The sequence below is a fragment of the Phodopus roborovskii genome, unplaced genomic scaffold (assembly GCF_943737965.1).
Source record: "Phodopus roborovskii unplaced genomic scaffold, PHOROB, whole genome shotgun sequence".
In the NCBI taxonomy this organism is placed as follows: Eukaryota; Metazoa; Chordata; class Mammalia; order Rodentia; family Cricetidae; genus Phodopus; species Phodopus roborovskii.
Window position 1 is genome coordinate 295,146 of NW_026125052.1, and position 6,522 is coordinate 301,667.

Here is a 6,522-nt window from a genome sequence, read left to right on the forward strand (position 1 = left end):
GAAATGCTGCCTGAGGCCTGAGCCTTGCCCTCTGAGAGCTTCCAGCCTACCTACATGGCCCACAGTGTAAATTCTCAGTTAAGAACAAAACAAATGGTGGACAAGCTTTGGTGGCCCACAGGTGAGGTTCTGAAGGGAAATGGGACAGAGCTGTTAAAGACCAGCAAATAAAAACACAATCTTCAGTTAAACTTCAATATTACATTGATAGTTGTCTAACACAGATGGGTGTCATTTGGAACAGGCATACTAAAAAGGGATTAGAGGACAAAGTTCAACTAGGCATCTTATAATTTAACTGGCAACCATAGGGTGTAGGTATGAATTTTGAATCTGACAATGGCACATGGTAGCCTTGACTAATGTGAGGGTTCTAATGGGCCTGAAACATTTCTCTGGGTCAGGGAGCTTTGGGAAGTAGCACTAAGGGACACATTCTGAGAGTAGACTCTGAGCAGGAGTCAGGTCTGAGCTGGCCAATTCTTTCTCCAGTTAGTCTCTCTATTTTCTTTCTTGGCACATACCAGACTCCATTTCAGCTGCACTACTGAGAAAGGGGGAGAGGGAGCTGTGGGTCTCTCTAGATATCCATGCATCTGGAAGAATGCAGGCTTGGCCGCATAGAGAGATGATTCTACCTTTCTATGAATCCCAGGTTAATCCTGTCCATGGACCTTTCATACTAGTAGCACTGCTGAGTCTGGGAGCTACCTTGTTCCACTTTACCTTGTCTCCCTGGTTGTGCTATTAGGGGAACAAACAAACAACAGCAACAACCCCCCCAAAACCCCTTCCCCAATGTGCCACACACATCAGGGGCCAGAGCAATGGCTTAGTGGTTATGAGCACTTACTGCTCTTGCGAAGGACAGCAGGTCAATTTCCAGCACCCATGCTGGGTAGCGCTCACAACTGCCTATAACTGAAGCTCCAGGGGATGTGATGCTCCCTTCTGACCTTTGAGGGCATTAGCATCCATGTGCACACACCCACATGCACACACACAATTAAAAATTAAATATTTTAAAATAAAGGCCTTAAGTATTTTTTTTTTAATGTGCACGGATGTTTTCCCTGTCTTTGTGTATGTATGTGTACCACATGTATGCAGTATCCTTGGAGGGCAGAAGAGGGCATCAGATCGAGTAGAACTGGAGTTACAAACAGCTGTCAGCTGCCATGTGGGTGCTGGAGATGAAACCCGGTGCTCTGCAAGAGAAATCAGTGATTTTAACTGTGGAGCCATTTCTCCAATCCCTAAAAATAAATCTTTTCTGGTGGGAAGCCATGCAGTAATGACATGTTCAGATCCCAGCATTTGGGAGGCGGAGACAGGTGGATATCTGTGAGTTCTAGACCAGACTGGTCCACAGAGCCAGTTCCAGGACAGCCATGGCTACAAAGAAAGACTCTGTGACTTCCTTATGAGAAAGCTACTATTCTATGCATTCTTATTTTAAAGGATGAGGAAAATGAGGCTCCAACATGCCATCATTTGCCTAAGGTCACAGTTCTAGTAATGGAGGCAGGATTCAAACCTGAATGATGTGACTCTAGAAAACAGCACTATATCATTCATCCAGTGAAACGCATAAAGTGTGGTTCTCAGGCCCCTCACAAAAACACTTGCTAAAAATTCTGATTCCTGGGCTGAGCTATAGCTCAAAGGTCAAAGCCCTGGGTTCAGTCTCCAGAACACAGCTCTCCTTCCCCCTTCCAGAATCATTCAGATTCCTGAGGCTTACTGCAGACTTAAACAATCACTAAACACTAAATACCAGCGTCCAAGAGGAAATCAGCTCTGAGTTTTCCAATGGTCTTGTTTCTGTTTTCCTTCCTACCCCCGTCTTTGCTGTGTGGTTTCTGATTCTGAGCCATCAGTGCTGGTAGCATTCACCACTCATCTTCTTCAAAGAGAGCTGCCTCCCCTCCCTTCCTCCTGTAGAACTTGGGGTTTGGCTCCACTCCTTAGACCCTCCCAGTCCTCCCAGAGTGGACAGGACTCTGGAACTCGTGCCAGGTCTGGGCATGCTGTGTGCCAAGGGGAGTAGCTGTCAGCGGCCACTCCTCCTGTTCTGGTAGAAGGTCATAGCACATCTCTTGAATCAGGCAAGATGTTTAAACCTGGACATGGAACCTTTATGCCTCAGTTTCTCTCTATATAACAGGAACAACCCGGGTTGTCTTTGACCTTTCCTCCTTCCCAGGAAGTGTGCAGAACACAAACAAGGACTCTATCAGAAGGGATTTGGGGCTCCCAAGTAAGGCATTCATTCACAGGAGGGCCAAGGAACCCCAAGAATAGGAAAATCTAAGAACTAACAAGAACAGGAGAAGCTGGAGTGAGCTGGAGAGGCTTCCCCTGGGTGGTGAGGGCTTTGGTGGAGATACGACTTATCACTGGTGGCCTCTGTGCTTTTAGTGACACAATTTCCCCACTTTCTAGCAATCATCTCTGCCTATAACAGAGGGAAGTCCCCCCTCTCCAGCAAAGGACATGGCCTTCTCAGTCTGGGGCACCTTCACAAGTGCACCTGCCTATATACTTTTGGATCTCTCCTCTCTCCCCTCCCACTCTTCCGCCCCATCTCTGATTTGGGAAAAGCAAGGCAGTTGGAAAGAGCCAGACCGGGCCTTGCATCTTAGCTTTTTCACATTGTGTGACCTTTGTAGATTAACAACTCTTGAGTTTCTGCCGTATCTCAAGTAAGACAAAGAGAATTCTTGTCTTTTTTCCATGCTCATGACAAGCAACGAGGAGTGAGAGCAAGATGATTAGTAACCTGAATTCTGTCAAGTACTGGTGATGGGTTGCACAGACACAGGTGTTCACTCCTGTACTATGAAGTTTGTACACCTGGGCCCACTCATATCCCAGAGGACACACTGCAGAGCAATCACAGAACTTATTCCCTAAGCAGTGCTCCAGTCTGGAGAGGCCTCACTGCCCCATCCCTCATCACAGCTTAGCAAAGGCATCAGTCTCTTCTTGATTTGTTTTTTACTCACACCAGGACCCTAGGGACCTGTGAGGAACACAATAAAAGCTGGGCCAATCTGGCACTGTGCCCCACTTCCCTTCCACATAAAGGCTGTCTGCCCGCCAGGCATCTGGCAGGCAAGACTGGGCTGTGACTTGCTCAGCATCTGCAGCTTTGCTTAAGAGACCTGCTAACAGGAAAGTGTCTGGTTCCTTTCCACCCTAAACAGGAAGTGCCTGCCACGGTGGGAGGATGGGGTAGCCTGGTATTTATAAGGAGTCTCCTGTTACAGCTGGAAGGTCTGCTCTCGAGGAAGGCCGGAGGGACTGGGCCCCAGGGACACCTCCCTTGCAAGGGTGGAGTGCTGACAATGGCTGCACACTGCTTGTGGCCCTTGGCATAGAGCAACCATCATTTTTTTAGCAAACACTCATGAGACACTCACTTGTGCCTCCTGGGAGACATAGGACAGTTCTAGATAAGTAGGAGGAGTTAATACACAAGCCAGAAAAGGCAGGTCATTTCTTTGTGGTGCATTCATTGTACACAGGATATCCCCCCCCCACTTCCTTTTTAAAAAATGCATACTGCTGGGGCTGGAGAAATGTATGGCTTTAGTTGTTAAGAGTACCTGTTGCTCTTCCAGAGGACTCTGGTTCAGTTCTTAGCACCCACGTGGTAGCTCACAATCATCTATAATTCCAGTTCTAGGGTGTCCAATGTCCTTCTGACCTCTGCAGGCACAGGCACACATGGGACACACATGCATACCTGCAGGCAGAACATTTAATATACATAATACACATAAAATCAAAACAAATAAGCTTAGATTTTTTTTATGTCTACTGTTTTAGGTATTGTGGAGGGGTGCTGTAGGTTGGGAGAGAAATATGCCACACATCACAGAACAAACTAAAAAAAAAAATTGAAAGCCTCTGTGACTGTCACAGGATCTTACTATGGCCTGGGTTTGACTGTTTTGAGAAATTACTTTGTTTGGCTTCTCCTGTTTTGTATCCTGTAGTCTACTGTGTTTTCAAAAAGAGCAACCAGAGAAATCCTGGTCAAACAGTTCACACCTCTGCTCAAATAGCTCCCTTTGACAGCTTCTCTTCTCACCCTACTTAAATCTACAGTCCTAAAAATGGTCTTGTAAGCTTGCATCAGTGGTGGGAGAGTTGGGGAGCTAACCTGGCAGTGGAGGCAACCCTGAAATTATCAGTGTTAATCGGACTATGGAAGGCATGAAATGGAAGGACAAAGGGAGAGGGTGGGTTTTCGGAGCCAGGGATCAGGGCTCTCAACATTATCCTACTCCAGGAGGCTCAGGTCTGGAGCTCTGTTAACTCCATGTGGGGTGACCTCCATTTCACCTCCTGTCTGATTTCCTGTCAGTTTCTCATTGGCAAATTCTATGGGGTGTGTGTGTGTGTGTGTGTGTGTGTGTGTTTGGTGTATTAAGTGTGTGTGTGTGTGTGCACAAGGGCAAATGCATATGTAGAGGTATTATGTGACAAACTTTTCCTGGGAATACAAACACATGTCTATTTACCCTAGAAAGGAAGTACAGACCAATGTATGCATACACCAAATACAACTTGGTGAACCAACGAGTTCCACTGGGGCTACTTACAAGAAAAAGGGGGTGGGGTTACGACTTACAGAAACAGAAATGACTGAAAAACAGCTACAATACTAAAACCCACTCTAGCATGGGTGACAGGTAACAAAAGCTGGAAACCTGGAGCACACTGCACAGCCTGCAGGAAGCTCAACAGGCTGCAATGTATCTTTTCCTAGTGGCTCAGTTTGTCTGAGCCTCTTCCAGGAAGCTGGGCTTGTCTGAGAATCCTCTTTGCAGCTTGGCTTGTGCGAGAGCAACTCTCAGGAGTCACTAATATAGTCTTAGGGCAAAAGGCTTGATGAATCTGATCATTTTCTGGGACCTCCTGAAGTTGTTTGGAATTACTTTCTGTCTTAAGAAGTGCCTCTGCAGGCAGACTGATTCAATCCCTGGGAAAATTGCTACATAAGGAGGCCAGAGGCTGAAGTCCAATGTCTTCTTCCATTGCTCTCCATTTTATTTACTGAAGCTGGGTCTTTCTCTGAACCCAGAGCTCACTTGATTTGACTAGTCTAGCTAGCCAGCTTGCCATGGGCATCCTCTGCCTCCCAAGTGCTGGGACTCCAGGCAGACCACCACAATCGCCCAGCATTTGCATGGGTGCTGAGGATCTTAACTCTGATCCCTGTGCTTTTCTCTCCAGCCCCTTACTTACCAATTCCAGGAGGAGTAATTACACAATTTTTAAATTTAAGATATTTTCTTTCATGGCTGAGGATTAAACCTAGGGTCTATAGCTTGCTGGGCATACAGCCAGCCCAACACCCACCCCCATGGGGTGGGGGTAGGGTGAGGGGTTGCAGAGGACAATACCTCCTGTGAGGTCATGGGGAATGGGTCAGAGGCACACAGGCCCAGAAACATTCTGCTAGAGCTGTTGGGTTAAGTGTTCCTGCTCTCTTCTTTCGATGTGTAGAACAAGGCCAGGTGAGTGGACATCACTAGAGCAGGAACAGTCATCATGAAGCCTTATGCAAGTGCATCAGTGCAAGTGTGGCCCACTGGATTCATCTATGAGGCAAAAGCTTGGAAGGTAGAAGGGCACAGGACTCTCTCTATCTGTGGTGCAGAAGGACCTGGAACAGTGTAGACATGGGAGGAGTTTCAAGTTTGGAAAGCAGGGACACTGTACAGATCACTGACCTTAGTTCAAAGGCTGATCGGAGCTCTGCTTCTATCCCTAATTGGCCATATGAACTTGATCAAAATGTTCACCTCTCTGAGTGTCAGGGTTATTATCATCCACAAAATATAGATCCCTACCTCACAAGCTGTCCAGAAAGTTAGAGATAATGGATATAGAAAACTATCTGTCATTCCTAAATTAGCTTCCTCAGAAGCTCCCACTTTTCTTCTTTAATAACTAATTAATGCATACAGAGGTCAGAGGACAACATGCCAGAGTCAGTACTCTCCTTCTACCATGAAGGTTCCAAGGATGCAACTTACACTGTCAGGTTTGGCAGCAAGTGTCTGCCTGATGAGCCATTTCACTGGCCCTGAAGTACTCGGTTTTTTAAAAACTGTTACGTACAAAGTCATCTATAAAGCATACAAGGCCTTTCAGAGTAGCTCCTGCTTTGTTTTTGTTTTTTTGTTTTCCAGACAGGATCTCTGTCATCCAGGTTGGCCTCAAACCTGGGATCCTCCTTGCCTAGCTTCCTGTGTGCTGGGATTACACACATGCATTTCTATGTCCACATGCTTATTTCTCTCACGACAGTTTTTACCACCCCCATCCCTGCACCTCATCAACAAGCCAATCAGGGCTGCTTAAAGTCCCTTGATGTGCTCTCTCACGATCACTAATGTGACCCTTTTTGCTTGAAATACCACTGGCTAATTCCTGTCCTTTCTTCAAAGCTCAGTGTAGGAGGCACCTCATACAGGTTCTCTCCTTGATAATCCTACCTTCCTA